The sequence below is a fragment of the Anas acuta genome, chromosome 1 (assembly GCF_963932015.1).
Source record: "Anas acuta chromosome 1, bAnaAcu1.1, whole genome shotgun sequence".
Taxonomy (NCBI): domain Eukaryota; kingdom Metazoa; phylum Chordata; class Aves; order Anseriformes; family Anatidae; genus Anas; species Anas acuta.
Window position 1 is genome coordinate 106,069,274 of NC_088979.1, and position 17,505 is coordinate 106,086,778.

Here is a 17,505-nt window from a genome sequence, read left to right on the forward strand (position 1 = left end):
CAGGATTTTTTTATTTTTTTTTTCTTCCCAGTGTCCACCATTTCTTCATTCTTAGTGAGGGCTGAAAACCTGCTTTTAGTATTACCTGTGCATCTCAAAACTGCCTGCGTGGCAGTGATTCCAGTGTCTGCGTTAAACCACAGTGTAGTAACCCTACCATCATATTTCACACATCATACTATGCACATCATGTGTTCTTTTGCAAATGTGTCACTGCCATTCTCACAGCTAACTAGCAGGGCAAGCTAAACCGAGAGAAAATCCAGCTGATTATCAAGAGCCAGGAACTTGTTTGTCACAATAGCTTACGTTTTACTTGTGCTGCTGCTTTGAGGCTTCCAGCTGTAGTGGAGAGGTTGCCTGCTGCTGAAGTGGAAGGAGGAGGGCAATTCCTACATACAGTCTTTGAATTCACTAGCACAGGAAACAGGAGCTTCATTCTTTGCCCAGTCTTTTTGGTTTTCTTCATTGTCAGAAAGCTCAAGCAGGTTCACAGTGCCATTATTAGCTGTTAAAAACAAGAGAGAGATTTATAAATTAGCATTAGCATTTTGTATAAACAGTAGGAATATTACTGTGATTTCTAACTCCCTGGAGATGGGGACCCTGTCTTAGTCTTTGTTTGGAAGATTTTGAGTTGAAATAGCACAGTATCAAGCCTCACATCTAAGCAACCCTAAACTTCGGGAAGTTAAATTCTGCAAATTGCCCCAGTCCCTGTAAATAGATCAAGCCCAAATGCTACATTTAATACCCTGTGAGAACTGGGAAATTGATAACCATTCCATTTGTATCCGTTCATGTTCCAGTTTATCTGTTCATGTTCCATTTACTTGGGCATGATTTTATCTGCTTACTTTGTCAAAGGTAACTCTGCTGTGGTTTAACCTGGCAGGCAGCTAAGCAGCACACGGCCGTTTGCACACTCCCAAGTGTGATAGGGGAGAGAATCAGAAAAAAAGATAAAGGTAAAACTCACGCATTGAGATTGAGACAGTTTAACCAGACAGAAAAAGAAGGGAAAATATACTGATAAAAGAATATCCAAAGCAAGTTATGTACAGTGCAGTTGCTCACCACCCACCAACTGATGCCCAGCCAGACTTCAAGCAGTGGTGGCCTCCCACTGGCCAACCTTTCCAGTCTTATTGTTCAGCACATCACCACATGGTGTGAGACATCCCTTTGTGCAGCCCAGGCCAGCTGTCCTGGCTGTGTCCCCTCCCAGCTCCTGGTGCACCCCCAGCCTCCTCGCTAGCAGGGCAGCACCAAGAGCTGGGACGTCCTTGGCTCTACATGAGCGCTGCTCCCCAGCAACAAACACTGGTGTGTTAACAGCGTTATCCAAAATTGACAACACAGCACCATACCAGTTACTAGGAAGAAAATTAACTCTATCCCAGCTGAAACCAGAACAAACTCAAAGACACTAAGGCATATATTATTGTGTTCACCTATTACAATGCGATCTGGCTGAGACTCTGAGGCTGAATCTGGCTCTCAGGACACTGCCATTTCATCTTCCACCTAGAGGCAAAAACGCTGTTCAAACCATGAATTGTCACAGTGACTGAATGCTTCTTTATGCATTCATCCAGGACTGGTACAAAGCTAGTAGTTGCTGCTACCTGCCAGCAGAAACAGGAAAGAGGGTGGATGGTAATAACTGCTCTTCTGGGCACACAATAATGGATCATAAAGGAGTGACGCCTGAAGTACATGCCTCGCAGCCAGTTACCAGTGAGGATGTAGTATATCAATCCACTCTAAACTATTTTTTCAATGGATGCTCGTGATTAAGTTATGTCTACTTTAAAACGTTGCATAGAATCACAGAAACACCAAATGGCCTGAGTTGGAAGGGAGCTCAAGGATCATCTAGTTCCAACCCCAATTGCATGCTGTGCAATAACTGAATAGTCACAATTTTTATAATAGTTTATATGCAAAGTTCAAACAGAAGGAGGTTTGGATTAAAGAACATTCAAGATCTGAAAAGCACTGAAGAAAGGAAAACTGACTACTCACATCATGCAGTACGTCAGTTTTGCTTGTTGCAAAGATGATGGAGATGCTAAACAATATGATCTGGGTTCTGTTAGGCACCTGGTTTAATTGAGGCACTGGATCAGATTCTCCCCACCATCCTGGTTCTCAGACTGGAATGCGCTGTTTGCTGGATCTGCCTTCTAGCCTGCAGGGAGAGAAAGAGAGCAGTAGTCAGTGATGATGCATACCATGTTTCTATTCCAGTATAGACATTAAGGGGACATTGCAAACATCCAGTACGTTTCTTAATTATCACTTAACCTGGGTAGTCTTCACAGGCAGGTCAAATGTTGGGAATGGAGATTAAGCAAGCCAGTTATCCCTGTCTTTGAACTCTCCAAGGCCCTTTTGAGACACAGAGGGAAAAATGGGCAATGTTGCACAGCTGCTATAGCTCAACAGCATGTCACAGTTCTGTAATTTAAACAGAGTTTTGCACTTCTAGTAAGGACAAGACCGTTTGATTACATACAAACACTAAAGCACAAAACCTTGAAAATTAAACATTCCATGAATCCATTAATATAGTCCTTAATTAGTTTGTGGGTGTGGGGTGTTCATTTTTGTTGGCTTGATTCTTCTTTTTCTTTTTTTTTTTTTTTTTTTTTAATAAATAAGAAATTTATTGTTTAAGAAATATATTATTCATCGAGATTGTCTTTTTAGGTCTTACTTCTGCCCTGGTGTGGTATCAAGAGCTTTAAGTAACACATGTCTTTAAAGATCAAAAGCAATGTGCAATCTGAACTACTAGAAAGCCAGCTTCAGGGTTGTCGAACTCCACTAAATGTGCTTGATTGGAATGCCATTTGCACTTACTGTGCAGAAAAGAATGAAAGCACAGCCCAACAACATGAAAGTTCCAGCTAATGGCTGCTTTTTGCTTTCGCGTTGTTGCAGTATTAATATGATTTGGTGTCCTTATTTCCTATAACAGAGTATTAAATAAATGTAAATATCTTTTGTAGCCGTTTACACAGATGATACCTCATAGTGTGATACCAATTAAAAAAATATCAGCAGATGTAAAACAGTATCCGTTGTGAAAATGCCTATGAATCTCACCAAAAAAAAAATAAAAATCAATTTAGCAGAACGTCATTAGTTTCAAGTAAGAATTTGTAAAAGATTTCATAGATACAAAGTAAAGGATGCCTTTAAGAATACCATAACATTTATGGAGGTGGTATATATGCTATTGTATATATAACTGTACACATGCTTCTCAAAAGTCATTACTGCCAATGGTAGCAACCTTCTGCAAGGGCCTACTGCTATTTTCTGCTATTTTCTTTTTAGAGTACTCAACATTTTGTGTTTCATGCATATAAAAAATTTCATCCATAACAAATACATACACGTTTGTTAGGAGCATAGATAAGCATAGGTTAATAGGAAGTACATCTGTCTTCACACAGAGAAACAGGATTTCTCTTGCTTGGAGATGGAACCTTTAAGTTGGATCCTTTTGTCTAACTACCTAGGTTCATATTTTACACCCTCCCCCCCCCCCCTTTTTTTTTTTAGCCATGGCTTACTAGTTAAAAGTAGCATTTTCCCTTTTCCTCTACGCACATATCATAGTTACTACACATTTAAAGAAAACTGAGCAATATGCAGCTTGCAGTATTATATTAATAGTTCAACTTAGCCAGGCTAGAGCAGCTCTCCCTGTACGAGTTTTATGGATATTCAGGTTCATTAGCTGCAATTTTGTTTCAAGAATACTTTGTGTTGAAGCACATTGTAATAAAATAACTACTTCATTACTACTTAGTAAGAATATTTTACTTTGTATTATTAGATCACTTCAGTAATCCTCCATCTGTTTTTGTTTTGCTTTCGTTTCACTTCTTCTTTGTAACAAAGTGGTAAACATTTTATATTTTAAACATCAGTCTCTGCAATTAAACATATATATATATATATATATATATATTTACCTTGGGTTTGAGACATTAATTACAATCACATATTATAAGGTTAACTTTTGTTTTTCTGAATTACTGTTATCCCAATTCAATGAGAATTGTTTAAGGATTGATAGCTTTTAGTGTTCCTCCTTTCAAACGTCCTTCCTTTTTGGTATTTCTTTGAGCCTTCTGTTTCCCTCTCAAAATTCTCTCTGGTGTTGGATTCGGTCTTCTAATTCCAGTCAAGAAACGGTTGATATCACTGCCCAATCTGATTTTAGTTTAACCAACCACTCAGTGCAGATATCTCTCCCATTTTGCATGATCAGCTTCTGCAGCAGGGCATCACGCATCAGCAGTCACAGCTCTCGCAGCAGTTCTGGTTTCCACTGCTTGCATATTCAACTTCTTTGTTAGCACTTCATTCTCTTCCCCTGTCTGCTTAATCAGGACAGCCTTCTAAACTGCACAAATCACAGCCTGTGCCAGGTATATTCAATCTTTCTGCGTTATATTATTTTCTACGGCAACATCCAGGCTCTTCGTTTTCCACTTGCCCCTTAGTCCCATCAGGACAGTACGCCTTCCCCAGTGATCAAATTGTAATTTGGAGTCTGTAAAGGTGAAGCGTAAACCTTTTGGGCTCTGACTGAGAGGGATTCATTGCCTTTTTCCTTATGTCAGTCTTCAGTTAGCGATCCAGTAGGGGCCTTGTTGCAGATAGTGGCGCTGTGTGCATCTTCCCCAGTTTTCTCACGCTGCTTTGGATGTTGGTTTGTGCTAGGTCCAACTCCTTTCTTGCTACATTATTTCCTACCACTGCATATGCACATGGATTACTTTGCTGCTGCTTCTTAACCTTGTCTTCTCCCTTTTGCCACTTTTTCTAAAGAAGAGTATTTGAGTGTAAATACTCACAAAAATAACAGTTTTATAGCCTCTAAGTCATCCGTTCCCTTGGATTATTATTTTTTTTATTATTATTTTTTTATTATTTACTATTGTTTATAGTTCCCTAGATCACTTCTTCCCTCATGCAGGCTGCTACCTCATTCCATGCTGTGCTGATACCTACCAGCCACAAAACTAAATGCAGCCCTGTGCCCAGGCCAGCCACTACAGCTGTTTAAATACATCTCTGTCCTAACGCAAGGCTTGTCCATCTCTACAGTACATAAAACTTTAAACAGAGCATGACAACTTTTTCTGCTTCTCATACATCTCTGCCTTTTTTTTTTTTTTTTTTTTTTTTTTTGGCTTCTGATCATGATAATGATGCAATCTTTCAAATTCTGGTCTTCTGTTTTAAACTCACACAGCGTTATGCATCCACTCATAATAATCGGTTTCCACTGCAGGACCTAGCTATTTTGCAAGAACGTGGAGCCCAAAGTCTTAGTCCCTGCTGAATACCACATTTCCTTACCTTAGCCATTTCTTCCAAGGGTAGGACGATGGATGTTTCTAGGAGCAGTGCTAATGTCCAGTAAGGGACTGGATTTGTTTTTCTCCTTCCTCTGTACCCAGTCAATGGCCTTGTCCTTTACAGGTAAGCCATAATAAAACCAAAATCTCTGTTCAGCTGAGTCATGAGAATGGAGCAGAGACAAAAATCTCTGATCACCTAGGACTACAATCAGAGGCTTTTAAAGCAAATATCAGCAAACTTCAGGCTTCTATCCAGTGTCTGCCTAGCATGAGCTTGCTCAGACTGCTACCTATTTTCTCCTCTTTCTCTCAAACCTTCAGCAAACTGTCAGCTTTCCTCAGATCATTAGTGATCTTGAATCACCTGGGCTGCCAAAATTCATTTGTTACATTGTAAATGAGCTACCTGCTAGGACACAGGACTGCACACTGGCTGCATTCCTGGTCTTTCTTCCGTGATGACCGCAGGCTTCTGCCCACAAAGATTTTGCAGACGGCTACTCATCAACACAGCGGAAAGGTTCACAGAAAGGTTTCCCCACGTTCTGCACTGATTCTTTACACTCAGTGGCTTGTATGCTATGCTGCATACATAGTGCTAGTCCATAGTGTAAATCCAGTAAATATCTAACAGTCTAACAGTACAAATTATCAGATTAATAATCAGAAAAGCCTCACTTCTCTGGTGTTGTGTTCTCCCTTCCAATGAGCCTCTAGGACCTGAGGTTGACAGTTTAAGTCTTCTTCATGCAGAGAAGAGGGGGCTTGCTTTACACATTGTCATCACCCTGAGGCCTTCACAAGAAGAACGATGATATTTGCAATGGTGGTTGTAACTCTTCAGTCTTGGGTATGTTTGCTTTTATTTTTAAACTTTTTCCTTACACCTTATCATTGATTCTCAGCTAGATTGAATATTTAAAAAATATCTTTATTTTGGGGTTCTCAACAGATATCTATCATCCAATTCTCTGCTATTTTATTCCACTATCGTACAAATGTTAATTCTGCCTAAGTCAGTAATTTTAGCAATATAAAATTGTAATTCCTTAGTGGAGAATCCAGGACACAGGTGTTTATCATCAAGTCAAATGCAGAAAGTAGCAGCTGTTTTTTCAAATTCACAGTAGTTTTGCTGAAATACATAGTCAGCAGAGCTGTATAAAACTGGAAGCAATTGTGTCATAAGGTCGTATTTGTCATTTAGCTACTCAAGTAATACATCTATAAATGGAAGATATTGTGAACATTTATAATGTTGCAATACATAAAGCCCATTATACAGTCTGCCTGCACTAAAGCAGTTTGTCAATGAAAAATATCAGATCCTTGAATCCAGTATCTCTTCCTGTTTGTTCTGGTTTTACAGCATTCGTCAAATTTATGCTGAAATTTTAACATAGGTTATGAAAAGCTCTGTATCTGTCACTGTTGGCCATGAGCAAATCAGCTGATTGTGTGCTATCCCCTTACACTAACTCACTGTTCTCAGATAAATATCCTGTAGAAATACTTAAGTATTCTATATGCTTTCTTGTGGTGAAGGATTACAAATATTTTTGTCTTTATTCCATTTTTTCCCCAAAGAATATGAAAAATTACGGTCGGATAAATGAGAATACACGGACCAGTAAGTGCACTGGAACCTATCTGCTACTTCCTTTGTGTCACCACTAACTCTCCTAATAAGGCATTCTAGGTGGAATTATTGTTGTGTATATATTTTTGCTTTAATATCAACCATCTATAAATTTAACTTGGTTTTTAATCAATAATACAGTTCACTGTCTCTGGTCAGTAGGAGTCCAATTTAACAGCCATATTAGTGTGCTACAAAGGAGAAATGCTCTAAAAAGTCTTCTGTGCCTTTTTCTTCCCCCACTATTAAAACTTAGTCTCACAAAGTACACTGAGATTCTCTCCTGGTATTTTTCTGTCAGTCTTTGGCTCTTTTACCCTTTGCAGTTAATGCATTGGTTTATGGAAATGGAGACATTTCTTCATTGATAAGATTGTTGTCCAAATTATTAGGATCGATTTTTTTTTTCCCCTTTCTCTGTTTCAACTGCACGCAGTTAAAATACTGAATTGCTTTTACAGTTCACAACTTATCTGTTGCTTCTTGGCCTATGCACTCCTTCAGCTGTCTCCTCAGTAACTCTTATGTTGTCAACTGTTTCAACACATGCACAAGAAAAACTCACAAAGGATTCCTTCCTGGGAGCTGAGTCATTCTCTAAATCAGGACCATCATCCTCTGAACATAAAATGTTCCTCTACAGAACTTATCAGCAAGTGTTACCTACATGATTTTATATTGCATTTTTTAGCTACTCTTATTTTAAAGTAGGTGTGTATCTGACTCAAAATACCACATCATTTAGCTGTATGCAACAAAAATTTCTTTGTGTTCATATAATTTGTTACCTAATGCCAACAACTTAGTAATCCTTCTCAGGTCTGTGTTCTATTTCCATTCTTTTATTTACTGACATTGCAAAATATACTCAATCTTCACTGGTTTGTTTTTTGTACATACATCTAATTCCTGTGAACTATGACTGCTTTCCTGTCATCCAGGAAACCTCCAGTACTCAAGGAACTTGATCTCCTGTACAATCAAATAGTAAGTCCAATCACACCTTTAAAAGACAGTCATGGTGAATAGCAATCTGGCTGAAGTCATCTGATACAGCTAACATTTAAAAGAGCTGACTAACGGTGACATGTATTAGACATCCTCAAAGTGTGGAAAAAGCAAGACAGACTATTTATTTCTTACTCTTTTCTTAGCACTATAAAATACCATACTCATTCTTTGTATTTTTAAATGAACAGACTTGCTTTTAATCCTGTATTTCTGCTTGCCAAACAAATACTCTGGTAGGCTGAAACCAATCTAGCACTACTGCAAGTTATCAACATGAACAAGTGTTTTACTGGGTTGACTGGTTTTTGCTGGGTTACTTACAGCTCAGAATAAGATTTGTATGAAGTCTTCTGGAGACCTCTCTATTTGAATTTTATAATACTGCCTGAAATAAACCTTTTCAGCTGATTTCTCCAGCATAATTCTTTTCACATGTTAGGACTTTTCATGTTAGCTCCGTTTTTGTAAATAATGCCTTTATTAAATTTGTAACCTCCCAAATTTACCTCTTTTTTTTTCCTCCTTGCTTTATTTGTTTGCATATTTATCTCCTGCCTATCAACACTTCTCCCCCCCCTTTTTTTAGATGTGCTGTTTTTTTTTAATCTTTTTTTTTTTTTTTTTTTTTTTTTTTTAAACAGTAAGTCATGTTCCACTGCTCTCCTTCAGGAACTCAAAGCTATACAGAAGAAAACTGAGCCCTATGTGAATGGATGAGATAGGCTTTACAGCTTCTCTCTGATTTCATTGCATATTGGTAAAAGCAACTGCGTAATATGAGATACAAATGTCAAAATATTTACCTGTTTTTGTAAGAAGTTGCACAAGGAGTCATTCAAGGAGTCATTCTTTTTCTGTACATTTAAGCATGAGTATTCATAACTGTAAAAAAACAACAGCAACGACAACGCTGCCAACAACAGAAAAATAACTGCCATATGTTGTTTCTTGTTTACCTAATTTCCTTTCTATAGAATGAAGCACGAGCATTCATATTTAAAAAAAAAAAAAAGAGTCAACAATAAGGAAAACTATCACATTATCTACTGTTTTTCTTATGTATAGAAATGTTTTGTAGATGTTATCTTAAGCCATTAGTCAGGTGTCTTGCCCTAGTTTTCGATATTTAGAATAAACCTAAGTATTTCAGCTTTTAGCATTTGTCCTGTTCACAAAATTTTATTTGTATGTTGGGGACCAATTTTTCATAAACATCTAGAGTTCTTTCAACACTGGCACAGTAGCAGGGAACTGAGGTAGGTTCTATTGTACTTCTGGAGTAAATTAAATTAATTTTATAACTTATTCCACACTTAGAAACATGAAAATAAGCCTTTTTGTAAGTTTGAAACAGATACATTGTGCATTTCAGGTTAACATTTTATATACGGTTTTGAGTGCAGGTTTGCACATTAACTGAATGGGGTTTGATGTTTTACTCTTTTCATTCTTTCCAAAAGAGTTTTTTGCATTGTACGTGTATATTAACTCTATTAGTAAAAAGTGTAAAATATTCTCTGATAACTTCCCATTATGTTAGAGAAGATTCAACAAAGGCTTTAATGTCTTTTGTTTTAAATCTGCATAGTTAATAAAATCTTCAAGAATATGGTATCTGTAAATATACTACTGTCATTCATCGTTAGAGATAATATGCAGAGGTTATAACTGTGAGCTATTTAAAATCAAAAGCAACAGAGTCAGAATGTAGTCCTGTTTGGAGGTGTGATACATAAAAGTTATCCCTCAAGAACATACCCTTCTAAAGTGTAACCAAATATAATTATTTCATGTGGTGCTGTATAATTGAGATGACTTGGTATTCCCCCTCTTGTAACACTTTTCATCTAGCTGTTATGTTTGACAGGGTAAGGTTAAATCTCCTTCTCCTATCACGGGTTAGAAAATACTTTTAGTTCTAAGAATAGCTCATTAAAGGAGGATGGAGAGTCTCCTTTTCCAACGTACATATTAATTACCATAACACTCAGTGAATTTATCTTTGCTGACAAAATGACATACCTTGCTTCTATATCAATGAAAACTGAGTTTCTTGCAGATTAAAACTGTCACTTGCCTCAAATAACTAGGTACAATGAATTCAAAACAGGGAAAGTAGAGCGAAACTTTGCAAAAATATATAGTTCTGTGCTAAGCAAAACAGCACCCATTTCTTTCCAGAAAGAATCTGAGTTGAACACAGGACTTAGAAAAGTCAATAAACTCATGATCTGGTCCACTGTTTTTCTGGACCTTATGTGACCCCCTCTACTGAATTCCTGGCTTTGTACCAATGTCAGTGATGACAGCAAACACCGTAGCAAGTAAACCTACCGGTGTGCTTGTACCTTCAAATTTGAGGTGAACAATGCCAGGAACATGTGCAGCTGGAAGGCAGGAGTAAAACACTTGTATGCTCCTACAATACACATGCAGAAACTCTTTGTAAGGAAAAAGGGCTAGAGAATACATACATCACCAGATCTACGTCTCTTTGTTTATATGGGAATGCCCTTACCCTTTCCCATATTCTTAGCCACAGCATAGAGAAAATCATTGCATAACTACAGTTTAAGATTTATGTTACAATGCTTTTTTCTGTTAAGTATAAAATATTTTTTTCATTCACCTCCAAGTGTGCAGTGCACTGCAAATAATATACATTTCTAAGAAATTAGTAATATATGCAGCCTTACTTAGTTTCCATTCAGCTGCTGAAATAAAACACTCCATTTCTCTAAAAGTCAGGGTAGATGGATGTCTAGTTTATGGACTGCCAAATGTGTGATTTAGGGATAACTGCCAGAATTACAAAGCGAACAAGTAGCTGCCCTGCATTGCCTAGTGACAGCACTTGTCTAAAATCCATTTAAGGATTCACTGTTCCTATTAAAAGTACTTTTTTTTAAAATTATTATTTATTTTTTCAGAATTGTAGTATTTTTTAAATAGAATAAGCATCTCCAGGTAACTCTCATCATGACATGAAAAATAAAGTATAGAAGAAGGATTCTGGTATACTTTCAAAACATATAGTACAAGGGGAAAAAATGTTAAATAAACAATTTCAGCATAATTAGGGAGTACAAGACTAGTTAAAGATTCTGTTATTTTTCTCCAAAGACAATATCTGCTGCTCCTGCTGCAGTGGTGAAGAAAAGCAAAAGAAAAAAAAAAGCATAATTTAAAATGTTTTATTTTCATCCTTCTATTTTTTTTTTTTTAACAGCATGACCAATTTTTCAACAAAACAAAAGCTAGTAAGAAATAAATACAAAATAATTATTTAAATACTTATCTGTGAACCAATCTGGTAATGAAGGGAAATACAAAGCATTAAGTCTTCCAGAAACTTTTTCTCCAGTTATTTAAAATATTTTAAATAAATTCAAGACCTTGTCTATGCACTATTTTTGGTCGGAAGGCAATCCACAAATAATCTGGTACTAGCATTCATGTCCTGAAATTTGATTGCCTTTGGCTTGTTTTGACTGAAATTGCATAATATTCCTGTTCTTGTTTTCACATTGATGGTGCTAAATGATTTGGCACAGCCAGTTCAAACACTGGTCTGAGTGATTTTTCTCTGACAGTCACTGAAAATTTATTGTTCCTGTAAGACTATAATCATGAAGAAGAAAAAAAAGGAACAGTAAATGTCTGAGTATATTCTTTTACTTATTTGACCAAATATTCGCAGAAATATTTTTCAGCATTCACTAACTGGCAGATAGCAGTGCCTTTATATCCAGTAGTACTGTCTCCCTTGGCAAGTGAATAGCTGCTGGACCTCACCTCTAACTAATCTCTTCAGTGCACGGTCTCTTTGAGCGACAGGCCTCTACCCACATACTACCCATAGCAGAACTCCCAAGAAACACTCTTCTTTAAACCTGATGAGTTTACAGCATCCTGCATTCTGTATTCCTGCATTTAAATCTCCTCAGAAGTACATCCCGTAAATTGCTAAATCTCAGTAAATTTATTCTTTCTAGTTTGAATATCCTACAGCTACCACTTTTTGTCTGAGCTCCAAAGAGGCATCTCTGTCCCTATTAACACGGCAAGACAAACTGTGATTTGTCTCTGCATGACTCTTCTTCTCTGGGTACTACACCAGCATACAGTGACTCGCAATCTCTCCTAGAACTATTTTAAAGAAAGCTGTGAAATGTTTGTCCATTTGTGTCTTGCTGTAAAGCTTCACCAGTGTGATAAGCATCAGAAGTGTACCTGCCTCGGGTGTGCCAGTGTCACAGCTGCAGCACTCAGCACCCATCCTCATGTTTTTCACCTCTGCTTTGGAGATGCGAGTCAGCTCTCTCTGTCACCCCCATTCCTTCCCAGACCAGGTTTGTCATGGGTTTTGATTGTAAACCTCAAAATGGAAAAGCAGGGGTATAACCTGGAAACAAGCAAAGTAGGGCATTTCTCAGTTAACAATTCTGCCATTTCTCATTCCGTGGTTCTTGGTATATTCTTGGAAGTATCTCCAATCACAGTCCAGTTCCCTGCTTCCTTCATTCTTCAATTAATTCAAATTCATCATGAAAATACCAGACAATTAAACTGAGATATGTGTAATATCCCTGAAGCAGATATCCCCCAAAATTCTAATAAAGTCAGAGGCACTTTTCCTGCTGGTTAGGTTTCACTCAGTGTAAGTAAGAATCAAAATATGACTCTGTACTACAGCTGTTACAGAAACCTAGGGCTGTTTACTTTAACTACTACATTAACTAAGCATGATTGTTTTTAACGGAATGATCTTTGAAAGCATAAGAGATGACAGAAAATAATTTTTTTTCACTGGGGACAAAACTAAAGGATCTGTTCCTTTAGCCACCCTGTAGAGATCCCACTTACGTTCCAGCCTTCTTAAAGAAACTTCTGTGGGAGAAGTGGTTGCAGTTTGAGGCCTCAGAAGAGTTCTTGAGGCTGTCCTTAGAGCATAGCTCATAGTTCAGACAGTTCATTGCAGTTCGTTTCCTAATCTACTTCCTGCTGCTCTATAGTGTTATATTCATCCTTCTCACCCTCAGGACTTTTTTTTCCTTTACCTGCCATACCTAAAGGCAAGTTACCAAACTCATTTAATCCTGAAGAGCAAGGATGTTAATTGAGTTGAAAATGGTAATGATGCATCTAATTTTCTCATATCTGCTGTGCTCCCCCCCTCAGAACACCCGATGACACCTGTGTCCCAGAACAAAGGCTTCAACGCGCATTTTTCTGTGTTGCACCCATCTCCTCGCTTGACCTATTATCTGTGGAAAATTACACAGTGAATCAAACACGATTCCCTCAGTCTCTGTCTTCATTCTGTAGCTGAATAAGAGCACATGCATGCTTGGGACTTTTCTGTATTTGTTGCTACAGTTAAAGCCTAATTAGCTCCACAAAAAGGAAAGGGATTAACCACTTCCACTTTAGCTGAGACCTCTGCCACCTTTACATTTCAGGCTGCTGTCTGGATCTTTAGCTATTTCAATTGCCAGTCAAGGAGGGGTTTAAGTCTGTAATAAAATAATACTTGCAATTGCTAGTAAATAGCATTTTACAGCATTAACTAGTCTGTCCTTACAGCATCCTTTTCAGGCAGGCAAATAAATGTTATTATCCTCATTTTGCAAACACATTGATTAAGTGACTTGCCTAAAGGCCACACATCAATTTCAATGTCAGTGCCAAGATTAGCACAAAGAAACTTCTGCATTGCAGTCATAGAAAAAAAATGATCCGTATTATTGAGTCTCCCTTCCACTGCTCAGAAACAAGCAATCACTTTTCAGATGCTTAGTCTAAACAGTTCTTACCTGCTTCACATCCCCCACCTCAGCCCTGTGCTCTGCCCACTTGTTAAGCTGCTGCTTGTTAATGACTCAACATGGTTCCCAGTGTGCCACTAACAAGGAAAGCTTTTTTTATTGCATCCTGGTTTCAACCCAGCAGCTGGGAAGCACTGCTTTGAGAACCTGTGAAGCTCCCACACTTAAGGCTGAGCTTGTGGAGGCAGATGGGTGAGGCTCATGCTGCTCTCTGAAGGTCAACCTGAAGATGAGCAATGATTTGAGGAAGCAGCACTTGCAGCAGGGTCACAACTAGCAAACAGTTAGGAGGATCTTCCACCATTTAAGAGATTGTTGGCTTCTCCAATCAAGCATATTTTCAGTTTCTGGGTTGTGTACACCAAGCACAATTCTCTCTTCCATTGCTGCTGTAGCTACTGTTTGTAAATTGTGGTAGTTGGACTGGTAGTATTGGAAATTGAGCCTTCAGCTCTAAAATGCAGTAACGTGTCTAGTCCTCAATCTGTTGAGCTATTAGGTAAGTTGCTCTATTTTAAAGCTCCTGCTTTTAAATTTGGAAGGAAATTTGGATTTCATCCACATAGTTTGGTTTATGCAGAGATACTATGTTTGCATTCATTGCCTGACTTACAAGCAACACAGACCTTAGTGCAGGTGTGTATTCTGACACATGAAAGTATAGAAAGTAACAGCATACAAAAAATCTATTAAACAGTACTGAGTTTCTAATGTTAAAACCCTTCTCTGTTTACAGGCATTAATTTCTTAGGAAAAAAAAAATGTGGTGCCAGTATTTGTTTCCTGCCCTAAAGCATACATTTCCTATCCAGAAAAATGAAACAGGGAAACTCACTACAGCACTTTTAACAGTGAGCTAAGGCCATCCTCGTGTATTTTTACAGGTGGCTATGTTTTGTTCTGATTTTGGCACAGCTTACATGATCTTTCTGACTCAACTTCTAAATATGACAGAAAATCAAAATAATATTAAATCTTTTGAACTTCAGCAGTATAGTTCGTCAGCAGACTCACAAATCTGTCATTAAAAGCCTATGGTTACATTTGTGAATACCTGAATTCAACCTAGTCATTGAAGCTGATACTGTGCCAGTGTCTGAAAGCAGATACATTGAAAAATTGTCCAGCATTTATGATAGATACTGGTATTTCAGACCAGATACCCAGGCAATGAATTATATTCTTAATAAGCATACATGACAAAGTTAAATTTAGAAGTAGAATTTGAAATGGTTGCCAAGTTTTTAACTGAAGGTCATTTGTACTTTTTTATTTTTAACCCACGTGAAAAGAATATGCACATGTAGACACAGGAAACATGAAGACTTGCGTACAAAATACCTCAAATATTAGCCATATGAATTATACATTTGCCTTTTTTTCTGGCTTTTTAAAGATCATTTCTTGCATTAAATTAACACCATTCGATTTACTGCTTGCGAGTCACCTGTAGATTGCACTATCAGAATTATTCATTAGGTTTATGCCTGTCAAAGTTTCGTATTAGCTCCATTATTCTTTAACAGCAAAAAAAAATAAAATTAAAAAAATAAAAAATCTTTCTAAAGGAATGCTTAAGTGCATGTGTTTTCTTGGCATTTTGTTGGCTTGGTCTTCAGTGCAACCCTATAATCCCTACTCTTCCACCTCAGAATATGTCACATAAAGAGATGGTAAGTTTAACTCCACTAAACTGTGACAGATGGGTAATCTTGCTGAGTGAAAAAACAAAACATGGCAGGATGGCCGTAGATGTGATTGTGTTCTGAAGCCTGATAAATATTGTACTGTGCCACAATTTAAGATGCTTAGTGGCTTCACAACTTTAATTATGTTTTAATGATGGCAACTCTTTTCAAATATGTACTTTGTTGTCTTCAAATAAAAGCACTTCATTTTTAGAAAAATACCATGGTAAAACCTGCAGGGTTGTTGCAATATTTGGTGTATGTCCTGTTTTTCTTCAGCAGTAGTTTTTGGTGTCAACAAATCTGAACCAGAGGTTTCTCTGTTGGAAAAAAAATAAAATATATATATATATATATATATATATATATAAATACAAATACGTAAGCAAGAATACAACAAAAGGAGGTAATACAAACGACATTAAAATTACGGTCATGTTTGCGTGAAAATGACACTTTTTCTCTTGTTTAGTCTGTGTGTTCTCTGCAGGGCAAGTAGCGTCTAGTGCTTTGTGAGGCACATTACACTGCACAGTGGGAACCTCATTTGTAGTTGATCCTTAGGTAATACCACGAACATGACTACTGAAGAAAAGAAGTTTTCTTATAGTTCTTTCTCTTCTGTAATTTATTTTATTGAGCTTCTCATACAGCCTCCTTGCTAAAAGAAATTAATGGTTTTGACTAGGCACTTGGATTCCAATCTACTAAAGTGCTTAGATGCATGCCTATCTTCTGAAACCTTTAACAGTCTCATTGTCTTTGATGAAACTTCTCACATGATGAGAGTCACAGGCATGCTTTAGTGTTTCAACGGATTATGACTTTAGCTGTTTTTCATTTCTTTGCATTTACTTCTAAGACCTAGCCTCTTAAAACTGTACTGGGTCAATAACGCTTCAACATTTTATAATGTTTTTGGCTCAGTTTTGTTACTCAAATGTTCACTAACATCTTCCATTCACTTCCAGAATCCACTCCAGATTTTAATAAGTATCTAAAGTCAGAGTGCATAATGAAATGAATTATTCAGATGTGCTTTCAAAAGAAGTTAAAATTACCTAGTGAAAGCCTTATTCTCACTTACAGAAGCTCTTACAAGCAAAATTATTTGTTTGTCCAGAAGTACAAGAACGATGGGTGAAGTTCTATTTGCTTCCCATGTGCCAGAAGTCAGACTAGATGATCAAAACACTCCCTTGGGGCCTTAAAAATCCCTGATGTATTCTGAAGCTTATGACTGCACTACCAGATTAGTGATAGGTTATTACTTTTACAAAAGAACAGTCCTCTGTGATCACTACTGCTGCGTTAGTGGATCACGTTAACAACACAAAACAATTAAAAAAAATCATATTCTTATGTCCAGAGTTCCAGTTTTAAATATGGAAAAAATGGAGTCAGAAAATGGGAATTCACATGAATAAAGTGCCTTATACCTCTCATCCAACCCGTCTATTATCTCATGGTGCTTTTCAAATAAATGATTTCATGTAACTCACAACTTCTAAAGGGATTTGAAGGTTATTGCATTCCATTCACTTCCAAGTAGATTGGATACTAAAAATAAAAAAGTAATGACTCAGAGCTTACCTTTCCTGACTCTGGAGCTGAAATGGTAAATATTTAATAAGGGAAATGCTGTTTCCCAAAGTTTTGTTCTTCTTTGTCTTTCTTTATAATAAAAAAGCAAAATTAGCTTCTAACCACATAGCTGCGCTGATACCACACTCATGTTTCAACAATCATGTTTCCATTAGATAAATGCAAAGTCCCCATTCTGCAAAAAACATGCAAGGATTTTTACTGATTATAATAACCCCAATAAAGACGGTAAGAATATAATTAAAGATTTACTATTCACTATTTAAAAGGTGAAAGAAATCACCTTCCTATATAAGGTGCAACGCAATGACTAAAATGACTAAATGGACTGAAGAAAACCTTTT

The 17,505-nt window shown here is 37.1% G+C and overlaps 2 long non-coding RNA genes across 2 annotated transcripts; both read left to right on the forward strand.

The window, feature by feature from the left end:
- Positions 1-4,761: 4,761 nt before the first annotated feature.
- LOC137860688 (uncharacterized) lies at positions 4,762-9,942 on the forward strand. The gene is made up of 3 exons (XR_011099128.1): positions 4,762-6,240; positions 7,971-8,016; positions 8,682-9,942. It is a non-coding gene; the product is annotated as an uncharacterized lncRNA (long non-coding RNA).
- Positions 9,943-12,372: 2,430 nt separating this feature from the next.
- On the forward strand, positions 12,373-15,439 carry LOC137860692 (uncharacterized). Its single transcript, XR_011099131.1, has 2 exons — positions 12,373-14,646; positions 14,681-15,439. It is a non-coding gene; the product is annotated as an uncharacterized lncRNA (long non-coding RNA).
- The last annotated feature ends 2,066 nt before the right edge of the window (positions 15,440-17,505 follow it).